Source organism: Myotis brandtii, unplaced genomic scaffold (assembly GCF_000412655.1).
Source record: "Myotis brandtii unplaced genomic scaffold, ASM41265v1 scaffold363, whole genome shotgun sequence".
Taxonomy (NCBI): domain Eukaryota; kingdom Metazoa; phylum Chordata; class Mammalia; order Chiroptera; family Vespertilionidae; genus Myotis; species Myotis brandtii.
The window spans coordinates 2,818,310-2,841,405 of record NW_005363938.1 but is presented as its reverse complement, the minus strand read 5'-3'; positions in this window follow the sequence as shown (position 1 = coordinate 2,841,405).

The window sequence follows — 23,096 nt, the reverse complement described above, 5'->3', positions numbered from 1 at the left end:
TTCTATAATCGAAACAATGTATAACTTCAGCTCTGAGATCCCGGCAGGCTGAAAGCTGGTTTCTAGGGTTTTGTTTAGCTTCTTATTTGCAACATAGTACATAGTTGCTTAGAGTTGCAACTCAGAGGCCGGCAACGTTGGAGTCTGCAGTCACTGAAGCAAGGAAGCCTCATGTTCGCTTCCAGCTGCCTGGCTGCTGGCCGCCATCTTGGCTGACAGTTAATTTGCATAAGGATATGCTGATTAGCCAATGGGAAGGGTAGCGGTCGTACGCCAATTACCATGTTTCTCTTTTATTAGTGTAGATCATCATATCATATCATACAATATATAATAGGATATGATATGATATAATATAACCATATTATATTATATTAACATACTCTAATTACATTATAATACAAAATAAGTTTAAGTATACTTTGTAAATAAATAGACATAACTGAGAAAGCAGACACAACAAAACTAGAATCCAAAGTACAAGGCCACGACCCTGCCCGGTGTGTTTAGTGGTTATAGCGCCAGCCCACGTACTGAAGGGTCTGGCGTTTGATTTCTGGTCAAGGGCAGGTATCTGGGTTGTAGGTTTGATCCCCAGCCCGGTCCAGGCGCATGTGGAAGGCAACCAATCGCTGTGTCTCTCTCACATTGATGTCTCTCTCTCCCTCTCTCTCTCTCTTGATTTCTCCCTTCCTCCCCCGCTTCCACTCTAAAATCAATAAAAAAATATTCTCAGGTAAGGATTAACCAAAATAAAAGTACAAGGGCACCATTTATACACTATTCTCAAAATGTCTAGATTACAGTGAGAGAGAACAAATCATTGGTTGCCAGGGGTTAGGGCTGGGGGAAGGCGTGTTAGTTCATAGTATTACGCCCTCTCCTGAGTAAAGAAGGGACATTCACCGCTTTCTCTTTGTCACCTAGGGCACCTAAACAATGTTGGATGCCTAGGCCACATTCTATGAAAACTGGTTTGAAAAACAAACAAACAATGGAAAACAAAAGCAAATTTAAATCCACCAACAAAAAATGCTATGAAAACACCAGTGCTGACTTTCCAAAAAGAGCAACCCAACCTCTTCGCAGAAGTTCATAAAAATTCCACTGTGTACCAGGACTGCGAGGATTTTCAATTATAAATGAGACGTTAAAAGGTAGCCGGAGCCCCTGAAGCGTGCAGGCCCCGCGCAGCACTGTCGTGGCAGAGCGAGAGCGGTCTCCCTGTATTGACGGCCTACTTATAATTGAAGAGTTTGAGGATGCAAATGAAAATGAGGCAACGCCAACAGGAATGCCCAGAAGACATAAGTGAGAATTTCGGCAATTAAGAATGTTGTCTCAAAGGAAATCAGACTGGTCCATTAATTACAATGCCTTAAAGGGGAAGAGGTTCCAACCAAATGCAATAAATTAAAGTATCAAAAAGAAAATTAGTGGAAAGGGAAGATTAGAAGGGCCAACAAGAAGCTCATCTCAGAGGTGGTGATGGAGATAAGAGAAGGGAGAAAAAATACTGAATGTGAATACGATGTCTCAGTCCTCTGTTTCTTTCCTTCCTTCCTTCCTTCCTTCCTTCCTTCCTTCCTTCCTTCCTTCCTTCCTTCCTTTTGCCTCCCTCCCTCCCTTCCTCCCTCCCCTCCACACCATCTCCTTTCCTTCCCTTTCTACTACCTGACCTTCCCTTTCTTCCTTCCTACTGTCCTTCTTTCCTTCTTACTCCTTCCTTGCTCCCTTTGCTCTCTCTCCCACCTCCCTCCTTCCTCCCCCTGTATCCCCACTGTGCTAATTCCTAAGGGCAGTGACACACTGGGACCATCATTCCTCCCTCTGCCCTGGGTCACCCTCACGAGCCAGCTGCTACCTGGCCCCATCTCCCCCACTCTGCCCTTTAAATCAGCTGCCAGGCCCATCAAGGTGAGTGAGCAAGGCACTGGGCTGACCCAGGTGACGATGTTGCTGACCCAAAGACACTCCAATGTCTCTTGCTTTAAGTTCTCAAAAGTTGTTCGTATTTCCTTGTCACCCCAACTTGGTAGGGAAGAGCTTGAGCTTTGTTTCTGATACTGAGTGACACTGATGTTTCTGAGACTGCTCCAGCCCCTGGGCGTGGTGTCCGCTCCGCTCAGTGCATTCCCACTCGAACTCCACAGCTCACCCATCACTTTGGCTCACCTCTCCGCTCTCCAGATCTGCCTTTGCCCAGAGCAGGAATTAGGAGTCAGTCACCTCCTCTATCCCTGTCTAGGACCCCATAAAACACCCTCAAATCTCCCTGTAATAGGGACAGTTGCTTTCTGTAATGAACTGTCCCACCTTCAACTGTTCATGCTTTTTGCTATAAATGCATTGCCTGCATGGCGATTTACTGAATATGGCTCTAAAAAATGCATCGTTTTTCATTTAAATACTTTGGCCTCATCTGGAACAAAAATATCTGAAACCAGGGCTTTGCTATGCTGGTTGTGTGTATTTTTTTTAATAAATAGGAACATAAATGCATGATAACACATGTTAAATGTGCATCCAGGTGCCACCTGCCCGTCTTTGGTGCCAGCCTTCCTGCCAGGGCGAGAAAGCGTGGGGTTTGGACTAATGACGATCTGACTTGGCTTTACCACCTGCTGCGGAACTTTGGGTAATGTCTGCATTATCCCCGCAGCCTCAGTTTTTCCATCTGCACATTGGCTGTAATTATATCTGTCTTTCTAGGGGTCGCCTTGAGGACCTAAGACATGCATTAGGATACATGTTTATTTTCTGGATTGACGCTTCTATGCCCCTACCCAATGGATTCAGTTACTTGAGACGCTTGGGTAAACTTTAACACAATGTTTGTTGTACATATTGATCAGATGTCTATCCCCATACAACAGGCTCACTGAATGAAGTGAGGGTATGAGATAGGTGAAGGCATCTGACTCTTACTTAGAACATAAGCTCTTTGATGAATGGGCAATATTTCATAATTCTTCACATCACAGGGATGCTTGCCTGGTGCCAAGCATATGGCAGTGTTCCATCAATGCCTGCTGACCTGTTGATGGATTTCGCATCCAAGCATTGCCAAGGTGGGCTCTGCTGGAGGTGTGGGAGTGAGGCAGCTCACGGGTCCCACAGAGCAGCCCTGGCCTTATGATGGGGCCATAGCAGATCCCCAGGTCTCTCTGGGGCTTGCCAACTCTGGTGTCATTTCCCATCTGCTTCCATTTTTCCTGCGAGAGTAGCTTTATTGATCTCATTAATTCTCTTTTCCATCTTTGGCATGGGAAGGTGATATTACCCATGCTTTAATGCCTCCTGTGTTCTGCAAATTACAGGATTATTATGGATGGAATGGCAAGAAACACTCTTTTCACCAAATCATGGCTAAAGCCACCAACTGTCCTTCATTTAAATGGCAGGACATACTCTGAGCAGGGGTTCCGCTCACCCAGGCCTGAGGGCTGCTAACACAGATGTAGAATTTTCTCTCAGCTGAGATACTTCCATGTGAAGCCAAGCCACTATTCTTTCATGTAAACATTTTTATTTTTGAATTCCTAAAGACAGTTGTAGATTCTCTAATAAGGAGATTTTTTTTTCTTTTAAAGCAATTACATGTGATTATTTTCTCTTCTTTTGATTGAAAATTAGTCTGAGGAGGTCTTAAAAGGGACCCTGGAGCTCAAAATTTCAAGGTCAATATGTACTTTATAAAAAAAGGAGCTCTAATGTAAAGGCAAAACAAAGTTTCATATGCAAGTTCTTTTAGTTCGATAACTAATTAAAATCACAACCATCACCAACAGAAAACTTTCCCCTGACCTCATTTGCTACTTAGAACTCTTTGCAAGAGGAGAAATAAAGAGAAAATAAGTGGTTTCTCCGTATTTGATGAGTCCCCCAGAGCAGAGGCTCCATCATCTATGTGGGTCTCCCCAGAGCTTAGTAGGGTATCTAGAACCAAGTAGTCAATACTAAACAACAAATGTTTACTACAGAACAAATGAGTGAATTTTCTTTCTTTAAAAATTTTATGGAAGAACTAGAGGCCCAGTGCATGAATTCGTGCACCAATGGAGTCCCTCGGCCTGGCCTGCGGGATTGGGTCGAAACCAGCTCTCCAACATCCCTTGAGGGGTCTCAGATTGCAAGAGGGCACAGGCTAGGCCGAGGGACCCCACTGGTGCACTATCGGGGACGGGGAGGGACGCGGGAGGGCTCCAGGATGTGTCCGGCCCGTTTTACTGAGTCCTGATCGGCTGGACCCCAGCAGCAAGCTAACCTACTGGTTGGAGTGTCTGCCCCCCGGTGGTCAGTGCACGTCATAGCGAATGGTTGAGCAGCCTTAGCATATCATTAGCATATTACGCTTTGATTGGTTGAACGGCTGACTGGTCGACACTTAGCTTATTAGGCTTTTATTATATAGGATAATAACATATACACTCAAAAGGGCACCCATCCTAAATGTACAATTAGATTAATTTTTAAAAACTTGAATTCACCCACATAACCAGGACCCAGATCAAGAAACAGAAAAATACTGTGACCCCAGAAGTATCTCCCCCTCATTTCTCTCTTGGGTTGCTACTTCCCCTCCCCCAGATGTAACCAGCCTCCTGATGTCTAACAGCAATAATATTGCTAATGTTGAACTTTATATAAATTGGACCACACAGTGTGTCTTCTTCTGTGACTACCTTTTTTCATTCAAGGTTATGGTTCTGAAGTTCATTCATATTCATACATGTAGTTGCAACTTGTTAATTTTCATTGTTGTGTAGTATCCTGTCATGGGTGCTATGTACTGAAAGTTTGTGGTCCCCAACCCCACTGCATATGTTGAAGCCCCAAGATGGTATTTGGAAGTGGGGCCTTTGGGAGGTAATTAGAATTCAATTAGGTAATGAGGGTGGGGCCTTCATGCTGGGATTAATGCCTTATACAAAGCGAGAGACCAGAGATAATCTCTCTCCTCATGCATTCATAAGGGAAAGCCATGCAAAGACATAAGGAGAAGGCAGTTATCTGCAAGCCAAGGACTCTCACCAGACACTGAATCTACCCATACCTTGACCTTGGACTCCTTTGCCTCCAGAATTGAGAGAAATAAATGTTAATTGTTTAAGCCACACAGTTTTTGGTATTTTGTGAGAGCAGCCCAGACTGACTGAGGCAATGGGAATAAATATACCACAATTGACTTATCCATTCTACTGTCAATGGGCGTTTGGAACTATCATGAAAAGTATGGCTTCAGATCATCTAAAATGTATGCTTTTCTCTTGAATTATATCCCTGGGAATGGAAATGCTGGGTCACAAGGCATGTGTATTTTCAGCTTTGGTACAAACGGCCAAACATTTTTTCAGAGCGTACCAATCAACACTTCCAGCAATAATTCCAGTTGCTCCATATTCTTGCCACTACTTAATGTTGTCAGCCTTTTTAATTTTAGCCATTCTAGTAGGTGTGTAGTGGGATATATGTGTGTGTTTCTTTTTATTCTGAGATAACTGAAGCTTCACATTGCAAGAAAGAATACAAAGAGATCCCATATATGCTTCACTTAGTTTCATTCAATGATAACATCTTGCATGACTATAGTACAATATCACAATGAGGAAATTGATATAATACACCAACCTTTGTCAGATTTCACCAGCTTTACATGTACTTAATTGTGTGTGTGTGTGGCTTAGTGTTATGTAACGTTAGCACATATTGTAGACTCGATGGCCACCACAGTGAGGACACAGAACACAGGACACAGAGTCTATCTCAAGTATACCTCCTTCTACCTTTTATGTCTACTGCTACTCCCTTCCCTTCCCCACACCCTCTTCCCTGCAACCACTAACTGGTCTCTGTCTCTGTAATTTTAAGATTTCAAGAATTTTATATTGGGGTGAGCAGGCTAGAAGAGGTCAATGGGGGAAAAGGGGAACATATGTAATACTTTCAACAATAAAGATTTTTTAAAAAAAGAATGTTATGTACATGGAATCATACAGTATGCAACATTTTGAAATTTTTTCCTATTTAGCATAATTTTCTTAAGAGTCATCCAAGTGGATGCATGTATCAGAATCATCTCTTTTAATTGGTGAGTAGCATTCCGTGAATGAGCTTTTTAAAAGAGAACAAGCACCCATTCCCAAACAATCATTGGTAGTGGTTTGATTGCTTCCATACTCAAGGGATGATAAAATAGATTTTCGTGTGTGTTTTCTTTCATTTGCTCATTAATTCAACCAATAATTACTAAGTACCAACCGCATGGCAAGCACAGTGCTACATCCTGGACATAAAATAGACATAATAGAGCTCTCCCTTGTAGGGATTTTTCTAGAGTCTATGTAGGGAGACAGACATAAATTTAATAAGACCATACAGCCTTACAGAGGCCACGACAGTTATATACACATTTCAGTTAGGAATAAAGAAGAAATCGCTGACTTCATGAGGATGGGGATGGAAGATGAGTGCAGGAGATTCTTTGTAGGGACATGACACATAAGTCAAGTCTAGGAGGATACATGGTGTGCCTGATGGCTGTGACTGAGAGAGGAAGCAGGAACAAAAGGCTTTCAGAGCAGAAAAAACAGCTTGGGTATGAAATGGAGGTGAATAGTCCAGACACAGTGTGGAACTCAGCACATCATGGCTAGCTAAGTGAATAGTGGTGGGCTGCTGAAGAGATGGAGAGCCGGGGATCATCACTATCTTTCAGGAACACACATTTTTATCGCAGAAGCAGTCACAAGCTTCTGCCCAGATGCCATCAGCAGAATCCTACTATGATACTCCAAGTCTTGCGGACTCCAGCCACACTGACTCTGCATTGGACATGGCCAAGGACAATCGCTCAAGTTACACCCCCTCGACACCTCTGTCTCAGGAGTATTTACCTCTCAGCTGTGCCCAACAACATGGAACACACATGCCCATCTGTCCACCCGCCTACTTTGATGTTAAACAATAAGCTTCTTTATTGCCCCTTGGCCTGAAACAGAAATGAGGGGAGTTCCCTGAGTAATAATAATATGAATATATATGCTGCTCCTATTATAGAACAGGCACTACTCCATGCCTTCCATATAGCTCTTCCTCTCACAAGAGCCCTCTGCTCCAAGGTAGGCACTATCATCACATCCAACTTTTAGATAAGGAAACAGAGGCACAATGAGGTTAAGTGACTTGCCCAAGGTTACAGAGCTTACAAACAGCAGGTCAATGTTTTAATTAGTCTCTGGAGTGCATGCTCTAGTGGTTGGTAGACTCATGGAGAAGAGGACATGGGAACTCCTCCTGGTACCTGAGAGGCCTCTAGGGCACTGGGCTCAGCCAAGGTGTGAGCAGCCGACCTGGCAGGAGGTGCCGAAGTCACCAGAGATCCAGATGTCAGGTTCCTACTGCCTTCCAAGGCAAGTTCAGTCCTTATTTTATAAGGCTAATAGGGTAAAGTGAGCATTCCCATTCATTTGTTACACATCTAAACCAACACACTATAACCAAGCATCATGCTATAATGGCAGTTGTCCACCCACAAGTGTTTCCTAATTTAAACATCTAAAGAGAATTCCATTATTTGGTATCTAACAGTGAGGCAAAGCCACACCCAAGGGGCATATTCTCTAGCTACGGCACTCTCCTCCATTTCTGGTATTGGCACATTGATCCCCCTTCTTTTTCCCTCTCCTATTTGTCCTCATCCAGTTACTTCCTGACCTCCTTAGATTCCAGCCCCAAGTGTCAATGCCCAGGGACATCTACCTTGATTCCCCCATGTTAGCTCAGAATGCCTTGTTTGTATGGTACCTTATATTTTCCCCTCTAAGTTCTTATCACAATTTATAGTCATATATGTATGTGATTATCTACTTAATAAACATCTCCTCTACTAAAATTTAAGAGGAGGAGAACTGAGACTATGTTTATTTTTGCTTAGCATTTTATGTTCATGGTCCAGTACTTGGCACATAATAAATACTCAATAAATGCTTATTGAATGGATGAATGAGCCCATGAGTGAATAAAAAACTGAATGAATGAGTGAATGAATGAATGACCAAAGCTTTATCAAAAAGGAGTTGGTGTCCTGTAATTCCCTGCAATACCTTTGCCACTGTTGGTTTTACATACAGGCTTCCTGGACACTCAAGGCACAGTCTTTTGGATGAACTCATGAGGTTCCCATGTTTCTGTGAGCCCAGCTAAGCTCAGCCCAGCTTGCTTGGCGAGTCTGTAGTTCAGTTCCTCCATTTGATTTCCATCATCACCCACGGCCAAGTGGGAGTTGTTGATTTTCTTTAATTAAGGCTGGAAGGATGGCTTCCTGAGTGGGTAATATATTTCCAGAGTTCAGCATTTCATCTGCACAGCCCACATTTCACTCAGAAATGGGGCCGAGTCATTAAAAGAATGGCCAGACGACTTCCTCTTCGGTTGCTTGTTTGCCTATGCTTAATGAATGAATAAATAACATGCCTATTCATTACCAACTTTTGAGTGGAAATAATTGCTGGGTTTGCCTTGTTTGCCTGGAGTAATGTTCTTTGCGTTTGGACTGCCTTTTGCCTGGGTCACTGCAGTATTTCCCGATCAATGGGCCCGAGGCGTCCCCTAGGGGCTGATAGTCACCTCCGGCTCACCTTTGAGAGAAGCAATCATTCTTCCAGTCCTCCAGGGTCTCGTTTAGTGCACTGGGAATGCTCATTTGTGGAAGGAGAGCCTGGGACCCTAAGAAGTAAATGAGACTGGTAGGCCCATTAATTCTCTGAGTGTACCCTGGGGGCACCTGGGGCATTATAATGTAATTACTTCTGAGAAAGTCTAACTTCCTCTGTACTTTGGCAAAAAGCAGTTTACAGACAAGAAAGGACTCCACTGCACTCTGTCTGTGAACACATGCCTACCTTCGGCCACGGGAAGCCTAGAGGTGGGCATGGTGACGTTTGGTTGATAACAGGGGCAACTGACCCTTGTGACTTCCTCATTCATCTCTCAATCATGAACCATCATTTTCCAAGTGCCTATGCTGGCCATTAATTAAAGATGCCTGGATCCCTCGCCTCTCTTTTCTCTTCCTTCCTTCCTTCTCTCTCTCTCTCTCTCCCCCCCTCCCCTCCCCTTCTTTCCTTCCTCCCTCCCTCCCTCCCTCCCTCCCTCCCTCCCTCCCTCCCTCCCTCCCTCCCTCCCTCCCTCCCTCCCTCCCTCCCTCCCTCCCTCCCTCCCTCCCTCCCTCCCTCCCTCCCTCCCTCCCTCCCTCCCTCCCTCCCTCCCTCCCTCCCTCCCTCCCTCCCTCCCTCCCTCCCTCCCTCCCTCCCTCCCTCCCTCCCTCCCTCCCTCCCTCCCTCCCTCCCTCCCTCCCTTCCTTCCTTCCCTCGTTTCTATCCTGGGCCTGTGCAATTGCTGCCCACATGGTCTCTCCCAGCCTCTTGCACTACTTCTGCCAGTTTTATTCTCCCCGTGGCTGCACAGTGGTCTTTCAAAAACACAAATATCATCACAACCCTCTGCCGAGAATCCAGAGGCTCTGTGTTGAGTACAGGATTCAGTACCAAGTCCTCTGCATGACCTACAGGCCCTCCATGGGCAATGTGGCCCTTGCTGCCTTCTCCAGCTTCATTTCTGCCTGCCCTCTGTCCCACTTACTGGTCTGCCTGCCACATGCAACTACCTGCAGCTCCCTGAATATATGCTGTGTGTCCTACCTCTAAGCCTCTGCCTACACATTTTTCTGCACCTCCTCACTGTGACCATCATGCCTTGAGTCGCTAGATCAGGGAATACCAATGGATATCCCACGAAAGGACAGGCAGGTTACCTAACTTTGTGAATGATGTGATAGGGCGTGGTGGGGTGTGTGGCAAACTGGAGAATGCATGCCCTCTGTCAAAGGAGCAGCTACCACTCAGCAACACCTAATTGTTGCCCTGAGGGGATGTGGGCCCAGTGTGTCAGATCCACCAATTTTCAAGAGAAGTTGGAAGTCTGCACTTTTATTTGAGATCTTCCAATTTGTAAATTGTGGTAAATATCTCTCCTTTCAATTTATTTTTTAAAAGATGGAGACCAACCGAAGTGGGTCTGGGCTCTAAGTGCAGTTCACAGCTGCTAACTCTTGACTCCTACCCCAAACCGAGTCTTCCTTGTCTTGGAAAGGTTAGGAACTCAGCATCTCCTCGGTGAAACCCTAACTCTTTGAGTCTGCATTACAGCTTGTAACTCAACCAACAGCTCCGGGATCAGTCTTTGTGTCTCTGGAAGTTAGCATAGTACATGGCATACAGTGAACGCCCAGTAAATGTAGATAGGTAAACAAGCAGTTGAATGAACAAAGGATTAAAGACAGATTTTTTTTCCATCTATAAACTTATAAATCACACCCACTTCAGAAAGACTGAGGGGAGTTGGCAGATATTTTTTTTAACAGCCAGGAAAAGAACAGTTTTATAGAGCCAGCCTTCAACCCCGGCCATAAGAGAAGTTGGCATCCACCTGTGAAAAGCAATTTGAGAGAGAACATTCAGTCCCATGGCCTGAAAATATCCACCACTGATTGGATCTGAAATCCCCACCATTAGCACCTTTAATGGGTTGCATCACAGACTATTACCTTGGGAGGCATCCTTGGGGAACTAGCCCTTCCCTGCCAGGTTATGTAAGAAGTATTGTCTGCTACTGAAAGTTAATATAAAATATCCTGGGTTCCTTTACCACCGCCTCCCCTTTTTCAGACCCCAAGTTCCCCAACCATAAAGAGAGACTTTAGGCCCAGTGATGTCTAAGGTCTCCATCAAAGTCGACATTTGATATGAAATAAAATTGGATCAGGGCAGAAACTCAAATGCTCGTGGGCTGGGTGTGGAATTCGGGGAACTGCAAAGCCCATGCTCATCTGAAGAGGACAGCGACCACGCACCTGCAGCCGACACCTGCCAGGTGGGACCACCTGCACGGAGCTACCTGATCGTCAGATTTTTTTTTTTAAGAGAAGCCAGAAATTTATGACTTTACACAAACGACACCATTTGAATGTTGGCAACTAAATCACTTAAACAAACCAACAGACCAGAACACTGTTGGCCAAACAGAACTTTTCTGTTGACTATATTTGACCCATTTCTGAACCAACTGCAGGGAGCAGGGGATGAAAGCTGAGTGGCTAAGCCTGCATTGCATGCCACCTCTCTTCAGATGGTTACCGTCATAATTAGCTGGTTAATATTAGTAGCAGGAGAAGAGCAAAGGGGAGGCCAGACATTATGAGCATCATCATCTGGGCAGCTTCACCAGGAAGCCACAGCTTCACACTCCCCAGGAAACCACCAATTCGACCATTCCCTGCAGATCACTGGAGAAAGGGATGGAACAAAGGGGGAGAGAGATGGGCGCATGTGCAGTGAAGTCGGGGTGACCTGGTGAGGTAGGAAGGTCAGTCTAACCCGGGGAACAGAGGATTGGCTAGGAGGGTGGGGCCACAGCAAGCACACAAACTCCTGGAAGGGCAACATCCCCAAAGAGTTCCCTCTCTTGCGCTCCTTGTTCCTCCCACTCTCCTGCCTTTGGTTTCTGCTTACTCTCTCTTGCTCCGTGACCTGCACTCGCCCACCATGTGGCCTTAAGCCTGGGCCACTCAGACCCCCCACACAATGGACTGCAGCTGGGAACACAAGCTAAGCTGGCCAGATGCTGGACTGGACTGGACTTCAATGTGGAGCAGAAACTCTGGGCAGTGGCCCTAATCCTGGCCCCGCTGAAGACAAGCCGGGACTTCTTCCAGGGCGGATGGAGAAGGGACCTGAGAGGGGAGCTCCCTTAACTTTACTCCATCAATAAAGCTTTCCACGAAACCCCGTCCTCCCGTGGGGCCTTAGAAACTCTTTTCCCCGAGGCACCCCGGAACCACTTCCACTGATAACAAGATGATTCCTTAAGTCAAAACCGGGAAAAGTTAGACAAACGCCACAGGTATCTGCTACCAGGCACTATCACCCAGGCTCCCCACGGCTTCTTGTCTTCCTAGAGCCAGGCATTATCCAGCTTGAAATCGTTTGATTTGGAAAAGCCGGGAGACTCTCTGCTCTCACAACCAGATCTGTCCTTACCCACATGGGATTTCCGCAGCCTGTTCTCAGGAGGGAGGCAGCCTTCAGGGCCCTGTGTTTCCCTTTACTGCACTTCACGGGTGTTACATGTTTGTTTCACACATGAAGGAAAGACCCTCCACCAGCAAAAAAGATTTCAACCCACTTGATTTCGCTGTTTGCTTTATTGTGGTGGTTTGGAAGGGACCCTCGGTCCTCCGAGGTCTGCCTATTGCCACCTCCAGGTCTGGCCAGCACAGAGCAATTCTGCTCACGGAGGCCCTGGCTCGCTTCTCAGTAATTCCGGCTTCTCAAGGACTGGCGCTGTCTGTTTTATTCGCCCTGAAGCACACGTATTTCATTCCAGTGGCTTCTCCACACCAGCCAAAGCTGTGGGGCCAGCTCCCGATTCCTCCCTTGCGCTGGCTCTCCTCCATTGATTGACCCTTTTGATAGAATTTATTTTGGTTGCTGTTTCCCCTTTGGGAGATCAATACAAATTTAAATGAGAAGTGAGAGTCTTTGCAGCCACTTCAAATGTTGATCAAACACAGAGTGGGCTGCTGAGGTCCTGCCCTGGAGATGACCCCTTTGTGGGACGGTCTGGACCTCATCTTCCCCAAAGTGAGGGGAGATGGAGAGGGAGGAAGAGAGGGAGGATAGGAGGGAGAGAAGAGAAGGAGAGGGGAGGAGAGAGGGAGGGAGGGAGGGAGGGAAGAAGAGAGGAAGGGAGCGAGGAAAGGGGAAAAGGAAAGCAAAGTGAAGGGAAGGAAGGCAAAGGTGTGTGTGTTGGGGGTGGGGGGGTGCAGAGAAAGAATAAAATAAAAATAAGAAGTGGCCAGACCAGCTGTCCATTTTGGTTGGCAAATGCCAAGCACTTCTAGTCTTTGGCTAAACTTTGATACAGCTATCTGCACGCTGAGACCGGACTGACTGACAGTCACCCAGGGTTTGCTTATATGGGTTCCCAGGTAAAGCAGGAAGCCACTGCCACCTCATCCATGCTCAGGGGTTTAGCTGTCAGTGCATATTTCACACAGCAGGCAGGAGCTGACTGCATAATTCAGACCTTTCAGGCTGCTGGCGCCCTTCCCGCCAGGTTGGTGCGTCACAATCCAGAACGTGATTTGGTTTCTCTGATGCTCTTCCTAGTGACCGGGCTTGGGGCTTGGCCTTCATGGGGAGCGGGGGGTATGGAATCCTTTTGTCTAGACTCGGCGGTCTCCTTTCTCTTAGTGCACACTCTAGACGCCATCTACTTTCTCAAGAGGAGCAGATGGTTAGAGAAGATACTTTTCCAAGGCACCTCCAGGCCAGGTGTCGGCCCCCAGGCGGCCCATGTGAGGAAGGAGGGGTTAGGAGTCCTGCTCAGACGCTGCCTCCCGGAGGTCCCACCTGGGCCCCTGATGCTGGACGCAGCACTGACTGCGGCATCTCAACACGTGGGGAGGCCTGCGGTTAATTCAATCAGAGGAGCTTTGTCTATCTGACTCTCTGTCTGGAGGAAAACAGCTTCACACATCAAATCAGAAACTGAAATCAATTCTAAGTAAATTGAATATGTAAATGGATGAAAGAAAAAGGAAAGAAAATAAGGCTATACATAGAAACTCTGGTGGGGGAGACCTTTTCATGCCAGACAGAAAGTCCAGAAGCTGTAAAATAAATGACTGGCAAACTGAATACACAAACAATTAAAAAAACACACACCACAACAACACAGAAAACCTGTTCAACTAAAGACCATATAAAAACAAAGGCAATGCTAGACAGGATAGAACCTTTGCAATACATGTAACTGACAAAGGGTGAATATTCCCAACAGTTAGTATTCCTAAAGGTCTCCTATAAACCAATAAGAAGATAAACAACCCAGTTTAAAATTAGGCAAAATACACCAACAGGAAGAGACAACCCCTGAGCAAGAGGACATTAAACGTATGAACATTGTTCAACCTCAGTGATAATCAGAAAAATGTAAATTAAGGCATCCACCTGGCACCATTCCTCTTCCATATGGGGCAAAACATTAAAAAGATTGATAACCTCCAGTGCTGGAAAGGGTGTGGAGAAATGGCAACTGCATGTGCAACTAGTTGAGATCACACAGACTTTTTTGCAATGTTCTAGCATTATTTCTTAAAATTCAAAATATTCCTACCATTAGGGCCAGCAACTCCCTTTCTGTTGAAGCACATATCCCAGAAATAAAAGCTGTAGTGAGGCTAACTTGTACGAGGACACAGACATGCTCTGTGCCATTGTTTGTAGTCCCCCCTTCAAGGAGAAGAAAAATGTGAAAGAGAGATAGAGGCAGAAGAGACAGGGAGAGACTAAAATATTCTGAATGGTTACCAAAAGGAAGGGGGTTAATGAAATACGGTAAACCCTACAAGATAAGAAGATGCAGTCATTTAAAGGAATGAATCAGGCCCTGGCCGGTGTGGCTCATTTGGTAGGAACGCTGTCCATTCACTGAAAGGTCGAGGGCCTGATTCCTGGTCAGGACTCATACCTTCGTTGTAGTTTGATCCCTGGCCCTGGTCGGGGCATGTGCAGGAGGCAACAAATTGATGTTTCTCTCTCTCTCTCTCTCTCTTTCTCTCTCTCTCTCTTTCTCTCTCTCTCTCTCCCTCCTTCTCTCCCTCTTCCCCTGTCTCAAAAAACAAACAAAAATCAATGAAAATGTCCTCGGGTGAAGATTAAAAAAGCAAAATAAAATAAAGGAATGAGTCAGATCTATAACAAAAGTGCAAAGTAACAGATTTATTTGGCTTAGTGCATGACACTGAGAGTGGTGTTTGGAGCTAGGCTACTTGAATCTGATTCTCTCCTTCAGCAATTATTAGCTTGCAAGCGAATTAACCTCACTGTGCCTCAGTTTCCTCACCTGTCAGCTGAGAAAACTACTGGGGAGATTAGAAGTTAATCTTAGAACTGTGCCTGGTACCTAGTGAGCTTGAACAATTGTAAGGAATGATTAGTCATAATGTATGAGTCAACTTTTTGTGATGCTGTTAAAAAATAAAAAGGGAGAGATTAATCACTCCATCATTGTACTGTTACTGTTGAAATGACATGGCTAATATGGCTGATATTCAGCCAGTAGGCAACCTTTGGGCTACAGCAGTTATTAAAATACTGAAATATTTTTGTACCAGTAGGTAAAGAATGTCCCCCACTATGCTGCCCATCTTGGGCCATTTCCTAGGGTCTCCTCTTCCCTCCAGCCTTCCCGGTGATCCAGTAGTCGCGGGGTTCATGCGTTGGCTGCTGGGGTCTCTAGGTCCCTGCTCCAGAATGAGGCTTAGGTCCCTTGTTCATCACAGATGTGTATTCTGAATATGACCTCTAAAGACAGCAATGCATTGCCTGTGTAATTTATTAAAATATATTTTATTGATTTTCAGAGACAGGGGAAGGGAGAGGGAGAGAGAAGAGAGGAGAGAGAGAGAGAGAGAGAGAGAGAGAGAGAGAGATAGAGAGAGAGACTGATGTGAGAGAGAAATTGATTGGCTGCCTCCTGTACACGCCCTGACCTGGGATCGAACCTGCAACCTAAGTACATGTATGACCGGGAATCCAACCAGCAACCTTTTGGTGCACTGGATGATGCTCAACCAACTGAGCCACACCGGCCATGGCTACCTGTGTAATTAAAAATAAATCACTAAACTGTAACACGGAGTATAATGCAATCCTCCTTCATTTCTGCATCTGAGAAGTACTGTATTCAGCAAAGCCAAAGCTGACTTGTGTGATTTTCAAACTGCTGCCTTCTCTTCCACCTGTCCCTCACCGGCAGTGATATTCAAATTACTCTACTTGAAGCCAGCACAGTAAATAATTGAACCTCTAAAAGAATATTAAAGAACTTTAAAAACCCACCTTAAACATTCCCCATACAGGCTTTTACTGCAACCTGCAGGGCATCTTCCTGAAAGTCACTGCTCAGAATTTCTGGAGCCCCAGAAGTCTTTTAGAAGAATGCCAGGAAATGAATCCCTACCTGGTAATGCGTTCTAATTTCTAGGTCTGGCTGTGAATGGACGCCAAGCTCAGGTTTGTACAAGTTGGGAAAGAATAAAATGTCCCCGGCTCCAAATAAATAATGGTGCCAGTGACAGATTTTAATGTGCTACATCCCAGAATCCTGGGAGGAGAAAAGTGAGCAGAAAGATTAGACAATAGGCCTGGAAGGGCAAAGCAAGTTCCTCTAAACTGATTCTTTTATGGGGGGTTGGGAGGAGTGGGACAGAATTGGGAAGCCTCTATGTATAAGCAGCAGCAATATAAGTGGCAGACACTGTTTCAGCACTGAAAATATGTCCCAGGACTTTCAGAGGCTGCTCTGATGGAACCCATTTCACAGATGTAAAAACTGAGGCACAGAGAAGTTAATGCCTTTGGCCAATGGTCTCAAAGGGAATAAAATTTGGCGTGTAGGATGTGTCACTGAAGTCCACTAAGCAAGGACTGCTGTCTCCAGGGACAGTGGGAGAGTTAGGAATCAGGCTCATGATCAGCCCATTTCTAGGGGAAGTGATTTCTAGTTGATGCAGGTCTCAGTTCATTCAAGGCTGATTTGTTGGTTGACTTGGCAGGTCTTTGCCTTCCCCAGCAGCATGCACATATCCCTGCCTCGTTCTGGTCACATTTTCCTGCTCTTTGCCATTGCCTGTGCAGTGAGTGAGATTAGAGATGGGGATGCTATAAGGGCAAGAGGCATTCCCACAGTGCCCTCCGATGTTGGACTGAAATGAGGGGAGAGAGGGAAGCTCTAGTGGGCTCATGAGATGACACGCACTGTGATTACATTTACATAGGGCAGTGATTCTTCACCTCCTGAAATGGAATGCAATGGTTGGGTAAATTTTATTTATTAGGCTTCGATTTTCTGGGGGAGGGCTTTTCTGGGGATAGCTTTTCTCACATTCTCAAAGGGATCTGTAGCCCCGAAGAGGGTACAAACCCACAGTCATGGGTCACATTGCTAAGTGTGTCAGAAATCCAGGAGACTGTAGGAATGTACAGGGATGGGTGACAGAATCCAGGGAGCCTGTGGGATGCCCCATGGAGGAAGAGATGTCTAGCTGGCATGGAGAATAAGTTGCTGTTAGTTAGCCCAAGAGGAAGGAGATGAAAACGATAGACCCTGAGGGGCATTTACAGCACCTGGAATCAAAAGGGTTAGATAGCTATAATATACAGCGAACTCCTGTAAATTATCAAGAAAAGGCAGGAAACCCAGTGGAATGATGAAAAAACCTCTACAAACACATAATTCAGATATGTAGAAACAATACCATAGTTCTATGATATAGGAGGAGATGCACAAACTCTTTAATAACTAGAGAAATGCAAGTTAAAATAATAAGATGCTATCAATCCATCAGAATGGCAAAACATTAGACAGATGGCCAATGGTGTCCTGTGGAAGCATAAACTGGCAATACCATACAGAAAAGCTACCTGGCGGGACTTGGGGGTGAACTTGGGCATTTGTCAGTCCTATTAACCTCTCTCCTAGGTGCATGCCCCAGGGAAGCTCTCATATAGGTTCATAAGAGGATGAGTTCATCACATCAAGTTTGTTTATAATATCAAGCAAGAAGCTGGAGGCAACCCAGGCGTCCATTATTAGGGATTGAATAAGTAAAATGAGATAAATGCACATTATAATAAGTCATACAACAGGAGGAAGACACAATAAATAGGTAGGAAGCAATATGGATAGATTTGAAAATAGTGTAGAGTGGAGAAAGCCTCAGGCTGAGCTGTGGAAAACAATGCTATTTATGTTAATTAAAAACACATTCGCACTCAAAATAACTCTGCATGTTTTATGATGTTTACAAACATATATCAAACACATGAGAGGGAGAAATGATATTGGGGACTAAGTGTATACAGAAGAAATAAATGAATAATGAAATAATACAAGGACTACCCATTGGCCAAGTATAATGATGCGCCATGGTCTAGGAAATATGATTAACTCAGCTCAATGCTCCTGAGATCCAATAAACATTCAATCAATAGATTAAAAGAAAAAAATATTTTAAAAAGTGTCTCAGGCAGAGGAATAATAAGTACAATTTCCAGAGACAAAGAGGATATAATGCATTCTGGGTACAGAGAAGCCTTCAGCAGGGCTGGAACAAAGAATGTAAGGCAGGGAGTGGTGAGTTCCGCGGTAAGCAGAGGATGGAAGGTCCCAACAGCCATACTAAATAATCAAGAAATATCCCAAGAGTAAAAGGGAGTCATTGAAAGATTACAAGTCATTTGATTTCTTTCTAAATCTCATTCCAAACTCTAGCAATGAAAGAACAAGGCAGTCAGCTTGAATCAGAAGCTGAGGGCATGCATTGGCATTCGTGTGGTGTGTTTATCAAGTGTTAATGAAAAAGGCTTTGGGAATCTTAGCACTCAAATCAGGGACTTAATTTTTTCCACTTTTAAACCAATTAGAGACAGTCATTGACATTTTCACCAGTAGCAACTCATAAGAGGCAATGTACAGAGTCACAGTATGTGACCTTGGGCAAGGTCACCTAAACTCTGTACAAGGAGTTGCTTTCCTTTCCTCACCAGAAACAACAACAACAACAAACCAACACAAACACTTCCTACATCCAGTTTCTACTGGAATTAAACAGGAATTAATTCTAAATCTTCACGATAACCTTATGAGATAGATATTATTCCCAGCTTATATGAAAAAGAAACCAAAATGGAGATGTTAAGTGACTTGCCCAAGGTCATTAACTGTTAGTCGATGCACAAGCTAAGGTTGAAACAGATAATTCTGTTCCTAGGCTGTTTAAGCATCTACGCTGTGAACCACACCTCACTGTACTGATCTTCATTGCTTCCTGCAAAGTCTATAGCATTGGATGAGTCATTGCATATAGTGTGTGTGGCACATTGGAACCCAGAAATCAAAAACGAAATAGCCTTTGGGCTATATATTGAAACTTGTGCATGTTTTGTTTGACCTGAGTCATTAAAAAATTATTTTTGTTGTTTCACATATAAGTGAAATCATAAAACAAAATAAAGGAACAAACAAAACAGAAACAAACGCATAGATACAGAGAACAAACTGATGGTTGCCAGATGGGAGGGGGGTTGGGTGAAAAAAGTGAAGGCTATTAAGAAGTACAAGCTGGCAGTTATAAAAATAGTCACAGAGATGTAAAGTACAGCCTATGGGATACAGTCAGTAATATTGTAATAACCATGTATGGTGCCGGGTGGGGACTAGACTTATCAGGGGGATCACATAAGAAGATATAAGTCTAACCACTGTGCTGTGCACCTCAAACTAATTTAATATTGAATGTCAACTGTAATTGAAAGATTTTTAAAAATTAAAAACATTTTTGGTATTAACAGTCTAAACTTTGAAATCTAAAGATTTTACATAAAAATCCAGATTTTGGGTTAGTTGGAAAATTTGGCAAGACTGGTCTCCCATATTCTTTTGGAAAATTCAGTGGGAGCTGAGTTATTACAATAGCTATGCGTTTAGACAGGGCATATGCTTTCCAATTTTCCAAAGTCCCCACCACTCCCTAATGCACCAGCATAATTTCTCTCATTCTAATTAACTGCTGAGCTATAAAAGACTTTGATGACCCTAGTTCTTGGCAACAAATGGCCTAATCACTGAGAGGAGAGGGCAGAAGGTTATAAAAACAAGAAAGCTGACCCATCTCAGGATGTGAAACAAAATGAAAATCTTCCTGGAGGTTACCTCTTCCCTGGTCTCAATTCTCATTGGTCATTCCCCTTTGGCCTTAATTTCCTCCCTTATAAAATAGCCAAGTATGCAACAGTAAATATCATCAAAACATGAGTGCTGGATTGTTCCTTCAGAATATGAACATTAGGCTTAGCTTTTCCAATAACTCCCTATTCATTCAAATCTAATTACAAAATGATTTTTAATCATTGTAAAATAAATTCACTCTTCACGTCTGAAAATGTGAAAGCCCTAATTTAACAACAGCAACCAAGAAAAAAACAAAAAAACCTTCTAATGGATTTGCACTAAGAAACAGAACATGGCCTGTGTTGTCAGATGCTCAATAATTTAACTGCAAATGAAGTGTGCAAAATACAATATTTGTGTCATAAACCACCCAGCTTGTCACATAATAGATTTTCGAAGAGCCATGTTTCACGACACTGAGCAATGTTATGTTGGAACAATGAAGTAGCCAATTGAGGTTTATGGGTTCTGTTTGCTTATGTAGAAAAGGATTGAGTCTCACTTCACCCAGTGGCAAGGAGCTCAGAAATGCGCTCTTTCTTTGGATCCTACCATTTGAAAGCAGTGGCTAGAATTCACCCATCCAACTGAATAATGAAACTCATGTTCAACCGTCACTACCTTGGGAGATGTGGCTTGGACTACATTTCCAAGTCTAGAGGGATTTTGTGGTTCCTTTGGTTTCACTGAAATCATGATAGGTGGAATAGTCGTTCCTCCAAAGATGCCCATGTTTTAATCCCTAGGACCTGTGAATATGTCAGGTAACATGGCAACGGGGAATCAAGGTTGCAAGTGGAGTTACATTGCTAACCAGCTGACCTTAAGTCATAGAGATCTGTCTGGATTCCCCAGATGGGCCCGATATAATCACAAGGGTCCTTAAAAGAGGAAGAGGAGTCAGAGGAGAAGAGGCGGAGGGAGATGTGATTATGGAAGAAGGACAAAGGGATGCGATGTTAGAAGAACGTGAGCTGCCATTGCTGGCTTTGAAGATGGAGGAAGGGACCATGAGCCATGGAATGCTGGCAGCCTCGAGAAGCTGGAAAAGGCCAGAAAACACACTCTCTCCCAAAGTCTCCAGAAGGAACCCCTAGATTTTAGCCTAGTGAGATTTCTCTCAAACTTCTACCCCGTAGAACTGTAAGACAATAAATGTGTGTTGTTCAAGTCATGTGGCTAGAAGTAATTTGTTATGGCAGCAATAGAAAACTAACACATGGACACTGAAAACATGTCCATAGGAAGAATCATAGAGGAACTGGCACGCAAGTCTTTTACTCAAAATTAGTAGGCTAGGATGCAAACAATTGATGTTACTCTGTTTCCTCAATTTTGCAATGCAGATGTGTTTTGTTTTTCAAATTTTAACATTTCTCAAATCAGGATGTATCTCACAATTGAAGAATGCAGTTAATAGAGTTTTCCCCCCCAAACGCTTCTAACAAAATTGAAAGCTGTTATTAAATAGATTGGGCATTCTACAGTCTCCAGCACCCTAATATCATACAAAGAGTTGTAGTTTCAAGAAGCAAGCGGGTGGGATTCAATTGCACAAGTATTGATTGGGTATCTTGTTAGTGCAAAGCAGGCTGCTAGGCAGTGAGGTGGACTGGACATAAAAAGAAAACTATTTGTTTCCAAAATTTTTACAGACAAATGAAACAATAACCTATGCATAATAAATTATACTCAAACTCAGACTGATGTTATGAAAATGCCATGAGGTCCGGGACCATGTCTGGCAAGTGCACCTCCTACTTCCCTATATCTAGCACAGAGCAGGTACTCCTTTGACTGACTGTATAAGTATTTTACATGCTCTATCTCATTTTCTTACCAAATGAATGATATTGTGTCTCCATTTCCCTGCTAAGAAAACTGAGGGTTAGAGAGAGTTATTAATTTGCTCAAAGTCACACAGTTACTAACAGCTTAGACCATGATATCTTAGCCTCAGCACTAGAGTTTAGTGCTTTGGGATAGATAATTCTTTGTTTGGGGTGGGGGCTACCCTCTGTGCACTGTGGTAGGTTTAAGAACATCCATGGCCTCCAGCCAATGGTACACTGCCCTCCACTTACGACAGCCAAAAATGTCTGCAGACATTGACAAATGCTCTCTAGTAGTAGGGGTCACAATTACTCCCATTTGAGAACCACTGGCTTAAAGAAAAGGACATCAACATTAAAGTATATGTTAAAACATGTCATCTTTATATTCTCCCTTTAAAGTCTTTGATATTCTCCCTTTAAAGAATTGGAGCCTTGTTCTTATCCTCTGGAGTATGGGGAGAACATAGTGATGTGCTTCTGATAAGTGGAAGGTGGTGGACATCATTGGGACATTCGAGATTAGGTCGTAGAAAGCATCTTTGTTCTCTCCGTTGAATTACTTGCTCTCAGGGAAGTCAACTGTCAGGTCATAAGAACACATAAGCAGCCTCGTGGAGAAATCTCCACGGTGAGGACTGAGGCCTCCTGTCTACAGCCAGTGAGGAGCTGAGGCAACTGGTCAATTGCTATGGAGTGAGCCACCTTAGAATTAGATAGAAGCCCAGCCCCAGTCAGTGAGCCCAACCCACCCTGTAAGCCACTCCTGGATTCTTGACCCTTGGACACTCACTGAGGTAATACATGCTTGTATTTTAAGATGTTAAGCTTTGGATTATTTGTTCTGTTGCATTAGATAACTCATACAAAATCAATGACATGTTGAGGAAAGGAGTAAGTGGTCTATAATGGCTGGTTTTGGGGGATGGATGACAGATGGGAGGCAAAGAAGAGAGATGGGAAGGGCAGAGAAAGACCAAGTTGCAGCGGACCTTGAAATCCATGCTCAGGAATTTGACCTTCATTTGGATGGGATCCATAAGACTTGTACCTTTTTCATCTCTAATAACACCAATCTGGGCCCTCTGCTGGTTGGCTTCTCATTGCTTTAAGCATAAAGGACAAACACTAAGTAAAGCAGAGGGGGCCTTTCATGTTCTTTCTCCTGCCTAACTGGTCAGCCTAATCTTCGGACACTCTGTTCCAGTATTGTCCCACTCTCAACACACACACACACACACACACACACACCAGACACTCCTTCTACACTTTGCTTCTCTTACATACTGGGTGCCCTTGTGCATTCATTCATTCATGTTAATCCTCACCCGAGGCTATATTTTCATTTATTTTAGAGAGAGTAGAAGAGAGAGGGAAAGACAGAGAGAAATATCAATGTGTGCGAAA